Source organism: Trachemys scripta, chromosome 1 (assembly GCF_013100865.1).
Source record: "Trachemys scripta elegans isolate TJP31775 chromosome 1, CAS_Tse_1.0, whole genome shotgun sequence".
NCBI lineage: Eukaryota > Metazoa > Chordata > Testudines > Emydidae > Trachemys > Trachemys scripta.
In genome coordinates this window covers 69,635,175-69,651,843 of record NC_048298.1, presented here as the reverse complement: position 1 = coordinate 69,651,843, position 16,669 = coordinate 69,635,175, and the positions used below count along the sequence as shown (strand labels likewise).

General features: G+C 39.4%; 1 protein-coding gene across 4 annotated transcripts in view; it reads right to left on the bottom strand.

The window, feature by feature from the left end:
- SYT1 (synaptotagmin 1) overlaps nt 1-15,103 on the bottom strand; it is a 506,808-nt gene extending 491,705 nt beyond the window's left edge. For all 4 annotated transcript variants that reach the window (XM_034772011.1, XM_034772036.1, XM_034772021.1 and 1 more), the window contains exon 1: nt 14,799-15,103. The gene's annotated coding sequence lies outside the window, so the exon portion shown is untranslated. The remainder of the gene's footprint in view (nt 1-14,798) is intronic.
- Nucleotides 15,104-16,669: the final 1,566 nt, after the last annotated feature.

The following is a 16,669-nucleotide window of genomic DNA, read 5'->3' as shown; positions in this document are numbered from 1 at the left end:
CTTGCTCAAGGATAGAAAGTTTGTTCTTTCTTGACAGCTCTGCAGGGATTTGGCAAACACACACATCAATTCCTTTATAATAAGGCAAAACTGCGCACACACTCTGAGCTCTGAATAATGTGGTTTATTTTTAACTAGCTACTCCCTTATACTGTCAAGATATTGCAATGAAATATCTGCTAGAGGTGGGGGTACGTATGACCTTTAAGGAAATACAATCTTCTAAACTCCAGCAAAGTAAATAAATATATGATTGCTTTTATTTTAACCAAATTTTTAGCTTGACACTTCCATTATTAAGACACACCCAAAACAAAACCCACTTAATTATATCGCGCACAGTGGGTTTGAAAGAAAAATCTTTTCGTTTACAATGCTACTGAGCCTTTCTTGTGCTAGCTCTACAGTCATGGGCCTTATTCTACTTCCCTCGGTGATGTTGGGGCTAAGACCATGACCTGAGACTCAGGAGATCTGGGTTCAAATCTGCCACACTTCCAGAATGACCTTGGATAAATCACTTCAACCTGCTGTGCCTCTGTTCTCCCCCACCCCTATCTGTAAAAAGAGGTTTATACATCCCTACTTCAACAGGGCATTTATTAATGTGATGTGAAGCTGTCAGATATTGCTTTTATGGGGGCCACCATATAGGCAGCTACCAACATAAACAGGTTTGTGGGCAGCACGTACAGTAAGAAGACAAAAAGTGCTAGGCCCCTGACATGTCCCCTCCCTTTCCAACACCAGAGGCAGTGGGGGCTGCTGAAACAGGAGCCACCTCATCAGCTTGCCATTTACAGCCCATTTAAATTCCTTGCTGGCAGTTTACAGACAAAATCCAACCCCTTTGTGTTCTCTATAGTGCAAAGGAGCCATATCTCAGTTGAGAATCTGGCCCTATGTATATGCTAGTTATTTTAAAATTAGCAAACAATTCACTGGGATTATACTGGAAACTGGTGGATGAACATACTGGGAAACTGGCATAATGGGAAACTTGTGCTGCTTATAAACTAGAAAATGGATTTATTGGCTATACTGGGAAGCTGGTATACTGGGTAACCAAACAGAACTAGTTTCTAATTATAGTTAATAAATCCAGTATCCCAATTTCCTAGTATATCTGTTCCCCATTATAACTTGTATTGTTACCAATTCCTGTATATCTAGCAAATAACAATATAACAAATAAAGAATGTTCACTAGTTTTAAAGCACAATCAGGATCCATAATATGATGGAGATGGTTAATATGGTTACAGAGATCTACTGTTCAAAGTGTTCATTGATCTGAAGGTACCATAAATGACCCCACCTTTAGAGCACTTGGGTACATTAATATTTGTATTGTGGCAACAGGTAGAGTTCTCAGTCAGGGATCAGGGTCCCATTGTGCTAGGCACTATATGAACACAACTAAAATGATGGTCCCTGTTCTGAAAGGTTTACAATCAGAGTAAACACTGCCTCTTCCTGATAGGGAACTTTTTTTTTTTCTTTCTGAAACTGCTGCCACTGATTGCAACTCACCATTATAAACTCACATAGTTTTAATATGAGGACAAGGACAATTTGAGTACCATCCGCTCCTACTTTTTCTTTTCAGGCAAAAGGGAAGAAACTTGCCAACTATATTTTATGTTTGTCAAACAACTGGGAGTGCATTTTGAAACCGATCTTCTCAATCATTTGTTGAGCCCTTGAAAGCAGGACAAGAGATGGGATATAAAGAAAAGTAATATCCGGTTAAGGCTTTTAGACTCGTGTTGTCTAAATTATGATTGACACGGGATGATTTGTTTTGTGCAACTTTCTTCATCATTCACATAGCTTATTCACGGGTGCTTTGAAATCTAAATTAAAATTTAGAAGATGGAATTAAACTTCTCCTATGAAAGGAAATTACATTTTATAGAACTATGCTTTAAAAGAAAGATGTGACTTAAATGCACAAAAGCAAGGATGTTCAGAGCGGAGTGTGCCACAAAGCACCAAGTCCTGCACAAACGCAAGGGAATATGGGACAGCAACCGGTTTTGCAACAAGAAACCTTCCATCAGTGCAGGCTTCCATTTCAGGCTGCCCTGTATGTGCTACAGGGCACATGCTACTTTTCCTGGTCTTCTGAGCAACTCACTTGCTGTGATTGCTGCCAGCTTGTGCTTATTGTGAATGACTATGTACACATTTGCCAGGACTCTGGCTGACCTTGTGGTGAATTTGCTCATTCCATGCTCCTAGCCCTGTTAAAGCAACAGTCTCACTCTGGCAGGTAGTGTTATGATATATATCATATTTACCCCAACATCATGGGCACAGATTTTTGCAGCTACTCTTTAATACTGTACACATTTCCCCCCCTCCTTATATACCCATGCAGGCATGGACTGAACATAGGCCATTATCTTTAACTTCACCAAGCCCTGTTATAATTTCAGATGGTAAAGTGGGCAGTCTGATCATGTGTGCAATAGCTTCATGAAGACGCGAAAGCGTGATCTGACTGACGATGGAACAACAGTTTTAAATTAAAGTGCCCTTACCTAAATGGCTTAAATCTGACCCTTATGGAGATTTCAAAGGAAACATTTGAGTTGTGTTAGAACTTTAAAATTATTGACATCATAGCTGACCCAGAAACTGTACTGAGAATTTGAGCAGCATAATTACCACTAAGCCTGCTTAAAGCAACTTCATTTATGCAGCCCTAGTAGTATCGTGGGTGTAACTAGGGAAGGACTAGACAAACGCCAACATTTTGCATGCCTACTTGTTTCTAGATACTTGATGTGCTCAGATACTACAATGATGGGGCAATACAATTTATCCTCAGAATAACCTGTATGGTAGAAAATGTTTGGCCTAGCAGTTGGAACAAATGTGCTCAACCTTTTACACTATCATACTAAAAGCTCTACCTTCAACAAGGCTCACTACTTTCTACATACTCATGTTGAGCCCTTCCTTCTACCCTAGTGCATCAGCAACAGATCTCCCTAACTTTACACTCCTTCATCTTCTTGAGAACCTACAAGGCTAACACACTACAAATTGTACATACGAAGTTCCTCAGAGGAGATGGCTTTAGTTCATCTCAGGAAGGTGTCCATTGTACTGAAACTGCAGTGTGGGAGAGAGAGCACCATATGGTTTGCGAGTAAGTTGAGTCAATTTACAGCAAAGAATTTGCCTTTGTAGCTCTGAAATGAGCCCTTAAGACTGCTGAACTGTTTTATGTCTTTTTAAAAACCAAAAAATTATTTGAATAAAAAAAGCCATTGCTTAGAGCCAAATTTCAACCCAATAAAAATGCAAATTGATTAGTTATATGCTACTCAAAACTCATGTTGATATTTAAAAAAGGGAATTCCAATAGAGGGCCACTGTCGTCTTTCATTATGCTAGCACTGATTATCTTTCATCTCACCAAGATGTGATACGTGCATTTTAGAATCCAATTGACGGATAAAGAGGTCCACAAGTTAGTCAGAAAAGCAGAAATAAATTTTGGCTTTAGGGATGCGTTTGAATCCTTCAAGAATAGTCAGAGTAGACAGTCTCAATTATTCCTCCAGGAATCTGATTCATCACCTTTAGTAAACACTTAGCTGTTTATTACTTTGGAAGTCAGTTGACATTTGGGTAAACAGTGATCAATTTAAGATTGCAGCTTCTTGTAGCTGCCTGATTGGGAGCTAGAAATATTTAGTGCCACTATTTTCTTAGACACTGCTGATTTTCATAGTGGGTTCTATGCCTTATTCACCTTTAAAAGTACAGGATTTCTGTCCACATTTATAAAGAAATTAATTTTCATGTGTAACCAGCTAACAGTGATCTTAATTAATGTACAAGTGGTAAATCCAACTTTTGAAGATCATGTATTAAAATAAATGTAAGTCATTGTCAAGGTCAGTAAAAATGGATATAAATTTTGAAAAGAACAAATGCAACAGTGCATAGAGTTAGATTAGATGCCTGCAAGCTTATTTTGTCCCAGCTGATTTTTCTCGGAATGCTTCTGTTTTAGCACTTATCCCAACATGTTTAAACGGTACTAAATACACATTAATATATAAAACCTCATTCCAATCCCATTTTGCAAGTATTTATAAAAATAAAAGCAATACACATCAGATTGCTCATAGCTTTAAGCAATTCTAGTATATCATGCAGATCTATTTGACCTCTGCCAAGGTCACTTGAACATGTTCCCCTTGTCTCTCTGCTTTAACCATCAGTTACTCAGAAAGATCAAAGTGAGGAACAAATTCATGATGTGTCCTGATTATTATTAAACAGGAAACAGCAATGGTAAAATGCAGTGTAGAAGAATAAAAAGGTGATCAATTCGTAGATTTATATCAAAAGCAATAGCTTACCAAATGTATGTTTACTTAAACATTTGGACCCTTCAAATAGAAACATCATTTCTTAATTTCAGGCACAAGAAATCTAGAAGATTGATGTTGCTCCACCCACCCCAATAAGCATCTTTTCAATTATGCCTGAGCCACCTAATTTCCCATTTTCTACAACTCAGTGACACACCCAGAGGAGAAGAGCCCCTTCCAACCATCCTTTCTTGTCAGTTCACCAAAGCAGTTCACTGAAAATGAAAAGGACTCACTTATAAACAGTGGCAACAGTCTATGGCAGGGGTAGGCAACCTATGGCACGCGTGCCAAAGGCAGCACGCGAGCTGATTTTCAGTGGCACTCACACTGCCCGGGTGCTGGCCACCGGTCCGGGGGGCTCAGCATTATAATTTAATTTTAAATGAAGCTTCTTAAACATTTTAAAAACCTTATTTACTTCACATACAACAATAGTTTAGTTATATATTATAGACTTATAGAAAGAGACCTTCTAAAACGTTAAAATGTAGTACTGGCACACGAAACCTTAAATTAGGGTGAATAAATGAAGACTCGGCACACCACTTCTGAAAGGTTGCCGACCCTGGTCTATGGCGTGTGTATGTAAATATAATTTCCTAGCACCTAGGGTCTGGAAGGTGATGCATACAAGATAAAGTTACCCTGGAGCAAGGTAGTACATGCACAATGAAATTCCTTCTGGTTCAGAGGTCCAGGACAATGCCATCCACATAACACAAGACCGCCATTAGGTTTGTTTAGAAGAGGACCCTTGAGGTAGCGGCTACTTTGGGAGGAGTTTGTATACTAAAGAAGGGGTATCCAAACTGGCCTTTCAAAGCCTGGCATGAGCCATGTTGCTGGATGTAAGCATATTACAGACCTACAAAATCCATCCACTATGTAGATTCAGTGGCCTTAAATCTTGCACAAGACATGCTAAAGAACCACCTGTAGCTTTACTTGGATTTTAAAAAAAATACTTTGATAAAGTCCATCACTAATGCCGGTAAAGTAATCTTGAGAGAGAGAGAGAGAGAGAGAGAGAATTCTGTCATGGATTGGAAACAGGCTAAAAGATAGAAAGAGTAAAAATAAATGGTTCATTCATTTAGGATCCAAACTGATTCACCCAGCATTTAATCTAATTATTGCCTGGAAAAGTAGTGCTAGGGAAAAGTGAGAAAGCAAACTATCTGTATGCCTAATATTATGTAGGAACACTAGAAGGACCTAGCAGAGAGCCCTATTGTATCATCACTTTTTAAGCAGAATTCTCATTGATAAAATATAATTTGAGGCATTGAGAGACTCATATAAGAGAGTCATAGAGACTTATCCAAAGCCCACAGAAGTCAATGTGAAGACTTACAACAGGCTTTAGATCAGCTCAAATACATGCTCCCAATATTACAAGAATCAGGAATATACTCTCTGAAATGTAAAGGCCACAGATTAAAGTGATAAAAGAAATCATACAATCATAGAATATCAGGGTTGGAAGGGACCTCAGGAGGTCATCTAGTCCAACCCCCTGCTCAAAGCAGGACCAATTCCCAACTAAATCATCCCAGCCAGGGCTTTGTCAACCCTGACCTTGAAAACCTCTAAGGAAGGAGATTCCATCACCTCCCTAGGTAACCCATTCCAGTGCTTCACCACCCTCCTAAAGAAAAAGTTTTTCCTAATATCCAACCTAAACCTCTCCCACTGCAACTTGAGACCATTACTCCTTGTTCTGTCATCTGGTACCACTGAGAACAGTCTAGATCCATCCTCTTTGGAACCCCCTTTCAGGTAGTTGAAAGCAGCTATCAAATTCCCCCTCATTCTTCTCTTCTGCAGACTAAACAATCCCAGTTCCCTCAGCCTCTCCTCATAAGTCATGTGCTCCAGCCCCCTAATCATTTTCGTTACCCTCCGCTGGACTCTTTCCAATTTTTCCACATCCTTCTTGTAGTGTGGGGCCCAAAACTGGACACATTACTCCAGATGAGGCCACACCAATGTCGAATAGAGGGGAATGATCACCTCCCTCGATCTGCTGGCAATGTCCTTACTTATACAGCCCAAAATACAGTTAGCCTTCTTAGTGACAAGGGCACACTGTTGACTCATATCCAGCTTCTCGTCCACTGTAACCCCTACGTCCTTTTCTGCAGAACTGCTGCCTAGCCATTCAGTCCCTAGTCTGTAGCAGTGCATGCGATTCTTCTGTCCTAGTGCAGGACTCTGCACTTGTCCTTGTTGAACCTCATCAGATTTCTTTTGGCCCAATCCTCTAATTTGTCTAGGTCCCTCTGTACCCTATCCCTACCCAAGGAAAATACTTTACTCTTTTACACAATGAATTATTCAGTCTACGGAACTCACTGCCACAAGATATTCGGGCTAAAAGGCTCAGAGATTCATATATTTTAAGGCCAGAAAGGACCATTATGGTCATCTAGTTTGAGCTCCTGCATACACAGGCCAAAGAACTTCACCCAGTAATTTCTGCAAGAACTCCATAACTGTTGTTTGAGCTATAACTTTTTTTAAGAGAAAAGAGATCAAGTCTTGTTTTAAAGACTTCAAGTGACCAAGAATCCCTAGGTAAATTATTCCAATGGTTAATTATTCTCACTATTTAAAAGAAACAACTGTGCCTTATTTCTAGTCTGAATTTGTCTAGCTTCAGAATCCAACCATTGCATCTCATTGTGCCTTTTCTGATTCATTAAAGAATGTTCTAACTATCAGAAACCTTTTCTCCATGTAGCCCAAGATCAAGGCACCTTCTAACCTCTTAGATAAACTAAATAGATTAATCTTCTTTAGTTTCTCGCTAGAAGACGTTTCCTAGACCTAATATTATTCTCTTGTAGCTTTTTTCTGAGCCATTTCCAATTGGTCACCATCTTTTTTGAAGTTTGGACACTAAAACTGTACACATTTTTCCAACAATAGTCTCACCAATGACATATAAAGTGATAAAACCACCTACTCCTACTGGATATTTCCCTGCTTATACATCCAAGAATTGCATATTTCCCTCTGAGATACAGAATCACACTGGTCGTTCACATTCAATTGCTTATCTACCGAACCACCTAAGTCCTTTTCAGTCTCACATCTTTCCAGGATATAAGTAGGGGAACTGTAAGTGTCATTGATATTCTTTGTTTCTAGAACTATGACCTTACAAATATGCATTTGTATATTGCTCAATTCATTCCACTTTACTAACCAATCCAGATCAGTTTGTATAACAGTCTTGCCCCACCACTATTTCCCACTTCAATTTTTGTGTGGATTTGCGAATGTTCTTCCAGATCATTGATAAAGATATTGAACAGTATTGGGCTGAGAAAAGATCTCTGGACATCCCACTAGAAATACCCTCTCTAAATGATGATTCCCCATTTATAATTATTTTTGTAATCATCACTTAACCAGCTTTTCTTTGATTTAATAGGGGTTGCACTGATGTTGTATAGTGAAAAGAACAGGAGTACTTGTGGCACCTTAGAGACTAACATATTTATTACAGCATAAGCTTTCGTGGACTACAGCCCACTTCTTCGGTGCATCTGAAGAAGTGGGCTGTAGTCCACGAAAGCTTATGCTNAAGTAAATAGTCAGAAATACATGAGGAGTGAGAGAAAAAGATAGATTGATTTTATCTTCCTGGTAACTGTTATCTTCTGAATAAATCTTTCTCCCAGCACTGTCTGCCCACTAACTTCTGCTTGTCCATCTATTAATTTAGAATGATTCCATAAACATAGTCAATGTAGCTAAGCACCATAACAGACATGCCTTAAAAATGTTGATTGAGGATCATCAGGAGACATCTATATTAAAAAGGAGCTCTTGGAAATGGGAGCTTAGGGGGAAATGATAAATATTTAAGATATTTCTGAGCAAAGATATATCAGTATATCTGGATAAAGGATTAGGTACTGCTCAAATGCTAAAAGAGACTTTAAAAGCCAAACCACACAATAAGAATTTTGGATTCTCTACAGGTGCATCTGAAGAAGTGGGCTGTAGTCCACGAAAGCTTATGCTCTAATAAATTTGTTAGTCTCTAAGGTGCCACAAGTACTCCTGTTCTTTTTGTGGATATAGACTAACACTGCTGCTACGCTGAAACCTGTTGTATAGTGAGTTTCTGTTTTGTTTTTTAAAATCAGAATGTCATGGGGGCTAAGTATATTATGTCAGCCAAACTTGTGATTCCAAAAAAAAAAAAAAAAAAAAAACATTATCAAGTTTGACAAAAACCTATTTTCCATAAAATCATGTTGATTGGCATTAATTATTGGCATCTTTTAATTCTCTACTGATTGCATTCCCCATCAACTTTTCCATGTTGTTGTCCAGGCGCCGTGTCAGGCTATCTGTTCTAAAGTTTCTCGGGTTATTCCATTTATCCTTTTAAAATATTGGCACAATTAGCTTTTTCCCAGCCCTCTGGAACTTCCCCAGTGTTCCAAGGCTTGTTAATTGAATTCAAAGAGGAGACAATGGTTAATAATAATACCAGCAGTTTCATTAGATAGGACAAAAATGTATAGGGGATAAAAACCTTCATGCCATTCATAAATTAACCACTAAACACCTGGAATTAAGAAGAAAGTAAGCCTATTGGAAGATTATTGCTAGCTGCCCATTATGTGGGTGCATAGGTGCCGAATCCATGCGTATTCCAGGGCTGGAGCACCCCCACACACAAAAAAAAAAAATAGTGGGTGGTCAGCACCCACTGGCAGCCCTGATGATCAGCTCTCCCTGCTCTCCCCCCCCCCCTCAGCGACTCCTGCCTGCCGGTGATCAGCTGTTCAACAGCATGCAGGAGGTACAGGGGGGAGGAGCAGGAAGAAGCAGGGGAGGAGGCAGAACAGGGTGGGAAGAGGTGGGGGACAGAGCATGGAGGACAGGAAGAGGCAGGGTGAGAAGAGGTTGGGCGGGGACTTGGGAGAACGGGTGGAGCGGGGGCAGGGCCTGGGGCAGAGAGGAGATGGAGCATCCCACCCCCAAGAACTTTGGAAGTCAGAGCCTCTGTGTGGGTGTACTTCTTACTTTAAGGCATCTGGTATTGATCATTGTCAGAGAGAGGGTACTGAACTGGATGGACCATTGGACTGACCTACATTTCTAAGTGGTACAAATGTGCAATGGTCACATTTCAGCTCACAGGGTGCAGTATGTCACCCTCTTGCCACTCCCCAAATAACTTGTTCACAGTCCAAAGTACTTAGAGTAATATTCCCATTCTTGGGGTCCAATTTATTAAGCCTTTATAAAAAATAGTCTCCTTTGGCCCCTCAGGTGCAAACCCTTCCTCCTTGTTAAGGATTCTACAGTTCTCCATGGGACTGGGGAGTGGTTCAAGCCAGCTTTCCCTGCTTTCCAATAGCCAGGGCCCAAATCTGCTTTGCAGAGCCTCTCTTCTCTCTCTCCTCCTTGGTTCTCCAGAGGCTTCTGCTTTTATAGCCACCCCAGAAGGCTTGATTTTAGCCACATGACCTGCTTGCCATGAGCTTTGCTTTAAAAAAAACAAAAACAAAAAACCCCGAACTAAGTGTCGCTAAGTGCATCACAGGTTGGGGCTGGACCCATCACCTCTTAAAGGTTCAGTCACCAAGTGACAGGGATGAGGTTCTTTTCTACAGATTTATGTCTTGGATCCAGGTTGGATAGTGGTAGATTTGTGTCTCCCTAGCTCCCCCACATTACACTGGTGAATTGAATTTCACCCTCATTGCAATAAAATTATTTCTTCAGACAAAAAGTATCAAACAGAATAGGTAAACAGGATTATAACAAACTCTGTTAAATCAGCAGTGAGCAGACAAAACGCATCGAGCAGACAACACACAGCATCAGTTCTACTACGTAGGCACACCATGATAAAATTGTGCTTATCCATATATCCTGAAGAGTCATTGGAAATTTACCCTTAAGGCAGTTAAGTAATCATAATTATTTTTAAATCACAGTTAACTAAGAGATTTTATATTAATGTTACAATTAACAACTGCTGAATGTTAAAACACTTATTTTAGGTAATAGCTAATTGGCTGAAAGAGAAAGTGATGTCTTGACTTAGCAAACGTTTGAGAATCTTAAAGAGGGAGGCCCCAGTCCCTCTAGAAAGAAAAGAAGACATTAAATGCATGCAGTTTTGGGGGAGTTCCCAAAGACAAATAAAAACATAGTAAGAAAATACTAAACTCTTTGGTAAGGATTTTTAATAACCCAAAAAACTGAAAATCCATAAAACTGATGATAGCCTACTCATAAAATCCCTTGAATAAATAAGAGCTTAATATAAAAAACATTTTGATTGCAACAGCTGATAAAAGTATTAGAAAACAGTTTTATCACAGCCGGTCTCATACTTTCAAATCATAAGTCTTGCATACAAAAATATATTCTCCTTTAGAACAAAAAACGTCTAAGTGTAGATTTCCATTTTGTTTGACTGGGCAAGTTTTTCACTCATTGTTTATATAAACAACCTTTCCTCAAATCCACATAAATCCTGAGTAAAGAGAAAGATTTAGACAGACAGCATATTAGCATTGTCTCTAGCTGGTCTTAGTCTTTCATCCAAAGAACCACTAAAAGCCCTATATAGATGTCCTCTTTTTAATGCTGAACTCTCCACTACTCTGTTATTTTTTGAAAAAGATACAATATTATTTCCAGCATTTTGTAATCCTCTCTCTTTGATTGGAGTGTATCACGAATGAGTTAAGCCGATTGTAGCAAAGAGGACTTTCATATATAAAGATCCTGAAAATATTTGTTAACATAATGATTTGTTTATTCAGTTTGGCAAATGCTTTTATTTTAACCTGAAGTATCTTTTGTAAATGTCACTGGTAAATACAAATTCATAGTTGGCTAGCAAGCTTCCCTTATGTGTATTTCTAATTAAGCTCTTCCAAGATACAGAATAATGTTTAAAACAAACATATCCTGTAAAGGATCAAAGTAACCCAAAGTGGTCAGATATTTTTCTTTGTAAAGTTGAACATGAAGATGCGCTGCATAAGCACATTTGAGAAGAACATGGAATCTATAAGTAATGATGCTTCCATGTTTTTATTTGAGAACGTTGGGAAATCTTTGCTTGCCCTTTACAATATTATTGTGAACTTTGGTGTCTCTCAGCATGTAATGTCATAAGGATGCACTGTCATCTTTACTTTGATCTCATTTACCAGTAACATTCTATATACCAGGATCTCCTAAACGGTAACATCCTATATATTGTTGTATAGGCAAGACACAGTATGACAAATAAGAGTTTCTGTTTCATCTGAGGCATCAATTAACTTTGAGTTCCAGAAGGGTGAATGGCTCTAAAAACTTGTGTTAAGACCCTGCGCTATAATATATATAATATAGCGATAGTGAACCTGTCAAAAGATTATGTGTGTGTGTGGGTGGGTGGGTGGGGGGGAAAACCACCTGAGTTTATGCTTATGGTTTCTTTATGGTAATTGGACAAATGCAGATTTTTTCCAGTTCTCTTACATCCTTAAAACTATCAAGCCAATATAAGACAGTGAGTGTTTTCCAGATATTTGGTTTACGTTAAGAATAAGATGTGATAAAGTTTTGTATTGTAAACCAAATATTATTCTGTAGCCATGATTTATTGGCAGGATAAATTGCTAATCTGATCTCTTATGGAGTTTCCTATATTTCATTTACGCTACTATTATACATTGTAAACAACTATTTTTATACTTATGTGTAGAAAAGCAAACAAGTACTCTTGATCTATGGGCTAATGCTTAAAAGTCCAGTATAAATACTTGAAAATAGATTTAGCATCTTTTGCATCAAACATTAATATGGCTCACTTAGGCGCTCTTAACGTGAAGGAAAATTGGGTTTGTATGAAATGGCTACACTAGGACATTTCATGCTTTTGCAAGTGCAGTAGTACGATAATTTCCTACAGTATGTCATTATCCTCTGCCCTGTGGTTCTTTTTAAAATTATCTCTTTTCACTCAGGCTATCTGCACTATGTTTTTAAGCTATATAGTTTCCAAGCTACATACTTTTCATTTTGTGAACAGCATGTATTCAAATTTTGAGCAACTACATCACAAGTCAAGTAACATACCATATTGAGGTATATTCCCTTTGGACACTACTAATAGAACTACAACTGCAAAAACCTGGAGAGAAAAAAAATGTCTCTCAGACATAAAGCCAGGTCAAGTTTTATTTTTTCCCAATAAAGACAAGAAAATACTATTCTGACCATATCAGGAAGGAATATAAGGAATTCCCCTATACTTTTGCTATTTGTCCATTTTACCATGACTAATGCTTATTAATTCCTACATACATACACTATACTAAAGGTAAATTAATTTATTGCCCATTTGTCATTGTAGCCAAATCTATCATTTCTTAAAAGAGCAGGAAGGTTATAGGTATTGTGTTGTTTTTAAATATTGGTTTGAGATCACCCCTAAAATAATTACATTTATGTAATTCTGGATGCCACTCCACAAGGGAGGTGGTCTCCTCTCAGATCTACAACTGCTGGTAATGTCTGGTTTTGAAGAAGAAATAACTCTTACAGATGAAAAAGCGCTTTTTAAAATGCATAAGAATGATGAACATGAAACACGGATGGCAAAATAGGATATCTGTTCAGAGGATCAATATGTAGTTGACAGAATGAGGGTCTGGTTGCAGGCGACAACACACAAGTATCTAAAATTACTGTACTGACCTTTGTATAGAAAATACAGCATTTGAAAGATAGGGAAATACTATTGAAATACAGCATTTTACACTAAATGTAAAAGGTCATAGTCATCTAAGCACAGAGATCCCTCTTCTTCATTCACAAATAGATATTAAGTAAGAAAAATAAGACTTGACTTCCCCCCTGACAATCAAAGGAAAAGATTTATTTAGATACTAACATCTGTCTGCAGATTGTGGCCAAGTGCTTTTCTGTGCTCATTTAGGACTCCTCTTGGAAAGCTTTCCAGTTACATTTACCTAGAGATTTCTCTCTTCTACTTCCCATCTGACAGAAATCATTCAGCTGGGTCTGATGAATAATGGTAAAAGGCAGCTTGTATCAGTGATGATTGAATTACACATTGTTAAAACTGCCATAAAGGCTCATTACAATGAGTACATTTAATTTACTTACTCTGCTCAGGGCTAGAAGCTTGTAGTTGTTTGAGGTCTTTATTTTACAAGACTTAAAACAAAAAAGAACCACCATTTTCTGTGAAAAATTATTAAACATTTGTGCCACTTTTTGTCTATACTCCCTAAACTTTTTGTAATGTGATAGGTGCCTAAGCCAATACACATTTAACTTTTAAACACAGTTTTGAACCCATATTAGCACCCTCTGTGCCCATAATATACACACTGCAAAATATTAGAAAACAAGGCAAAAGGGGAGTATAAAGAGGAGGACAGAGAGAGTAGAAAGATGCAAGTCTAAAGGTAGAAAGATGTAGTTATATGAAAAATCTAAAGAAAATTAATTTGTCAGCTTTTTCTAAGAAAGGGAAGCAGGCGTCATGGCATTTAATTAAGGTTTTTTTTTTTTTTTAAACTGCAATACAAAGCAGATTAATTTAGTCCTCTACCATCAGAAAAGCAGATCCTCCAGGGAATAGTGCTTTGAGAACAACACCAGTGTTTCAAACAACAAGTCTTAATAAGAACACTATCTGTTCAAAGATTGCAAGCAAATCTTGGAAACGAATCCTTCTCTATTTTGTTACCTGAGATTTCAAGTTTTTGATACTGAAACTCTTTTTTCGGTGTCAAACAATCATGCAAGAGGGGGTCAGAGAAGGAATGAGAAGTCAGGTGATTGACGCTTAAAACCAACAATTACATGTATTTATTTCCAGCTGAACAAGTCAAGTGAAAGGCAGATCCACTTGGAAGACGAGTAAAGTCAAGCAGTTTTCCCTCTCCCACAGCAGGAGTTCGAGGATTTGCTTCCTCGCTTGTAAGCAGTTTGATTGCTTTAGGTTCAGTTTTTTACCTCCAGTTTCCTTTAGCCTGCAGAATCCCACCCCTCCGATCTCCCCCAATTTCGTCCCATGCCACCTTCCAGTGGACTGGAAAGCAGCCTTCTCCGAGACAGGAGAAACACTGGGCGGGTGGGGATTGCCAGAATTGAACCCAGCGTTCAAATCAGGAGACACCGGACAAACTGTTTTCCAGCCTCTGTTAACAGGAACATGTGCGCTCTCATCACCGCCCACACAATAGACCACCTGGGTCTCCCTCTCTCTTTCTCTGTACACATCTTTTAATCCCCCTCACCCGGTAACCACAAAATCCAAGTCACTGCAAGACAGCAAACATTGCAGACAGATCCAGCAGCAGCAGAAGCACTAACACCACTGCCTTACCTGGCAACCAGGGCAGGAGGAGTCTGTTTGTCCTTCAGTGCTCTCGCCTTCTTGTCTAGTAGCAATCACACGCTCTCTCTGCCTCTCATGGGAGGAGACTGCAATACAAAAAGATGTGTGTGTGTGTGTGTGGCAGACCTCCCACATCCACCAGCAGGTTTCTATAGCCCCCTGCTCTCAGTGGGGTTCGCTTTGTGTTGGGTGTTAAGTTTCAGCTGCTGCTGGCTGGGCGGTGGAGGAGGAGGAGAGATACTGGGGGCTGTGCAGCTTGTAGAGCATCACCACACTGCAGCTTCTCCAGGAATCCCTCCAGTGAGAGGCAGCCCATCATCCCCCAGCCCTGGCTGCCTGATTGGCTGAGAGGCGGGGATGCTGCCTCCGCTATCCAATCAGGCAGCACTAATAATAGGTGGACCTGCTCAGCTGGCATCGCCCATCCCAGGGATCTGTTAGTCTCTGTCCCCCCCAGCGGGCAAGGGGGCTGGGAGGGAGTTCCCTGCGAATGACAATCAAGGACATCAAATCAGTCCTCTGGACCGGCAAAGTGATGACCCCCAAGCAGTGCTGCAAACTGCGCGCTGGAAATAGAGACGGCTGGGTGACCTGATTCGCCCCACCCCCTGGGACTTCAGGCAATTTATAGTATGGCATTTACCGACCACAAAGAGAGGCACAGTAAGAGAAAAGCAGGAGATGGGGGATGGGACAGAGGGGTGAGCAGGAACCATAGGCACTAATAAAAGTAAAAGAGCAAGATTCTTAATCAGAAACAGAGCCCAGGAGGCGGCTGCTGCTGCTTTCCAGGTGCAAACGGAGCTGGTGAACTTGTTCATTTCTCTGACCCTTTTTTAATACTCCTTTTTTTTTTTTAATTGCCTTCTGGATGGGCGCTTTCCAACCCTACAGCTGTGAGGAGTTCGTGTGCAGTAACATCTAATCAATGGCTGCAAATAAAATTCGCCATAATTGAGTTCTTTGGTTTTTACAGAGCAGATTTTATTGGCGTTTTCAGGTAAGGAAATATAACAGCTAACTTAATTCCCTAGCTCCGTCCACTCTGAACTGGAGCTTTGATTAATATTGGTCCGCAAAATGTAACTGTACCACAAATTCAATTAACAGAAGCACATTTCTTCAACTTTTAATTAGACCTGTCCTCTTTGTCTAATGTTTAATAGAACATAAAGAGCTACTCGGAGGTTCCAAAGGGAAATGGAGGCAGTTCTAGATGTAAATGTAGCTGTTGCAAATATAAATAATGGATATAAAAAGAATAAGCTTCTTTCCTGCCTAAATTACATTATTACTGCATGTAAATCACAGGGTGTCAAGGTTTCTCAGAATTGCCAAATGGAAAACGTTAAATTCTATAAATAATAATGTCACATTAATATCTTTCCTTTTCATTGGCCAAAGGTACCACTCCAGGTACAAAGGTGAATCGTAATCTACACTTTATACACCATAGTTTGGCCAGTACAGACTATTACAGGATTACAATTCTTGTATTAAGCTTTAATATACGGCAATAGGTTCCATAACTATGTGCCTGTTTTTATTTAGTATGCTTAGTGAAAGATGCATTAACATATAAGATGTATATTATGGCATCTAGATTTGGGGGAAGAGGAGAGGAAAGGAGGGGGCTCACATCAGCAGTAGTGTATGAGAGCATGACAACTCTGGAAGTCATAATGCCCCAGCTGCCATTGGAAGCACAGTAAGCAATGAGTCTTACTACACCTTCAGGGGAAAAAAAGTATAGTCTGCTTTTTCATACCCAACACTTCCCTAGTGGTGTTTTCCAGGGGAAAGCTATGGCCCTGCTCCTGCTCAGTTCAAATACACACCCTTTGGTCCTATCAGTGCTA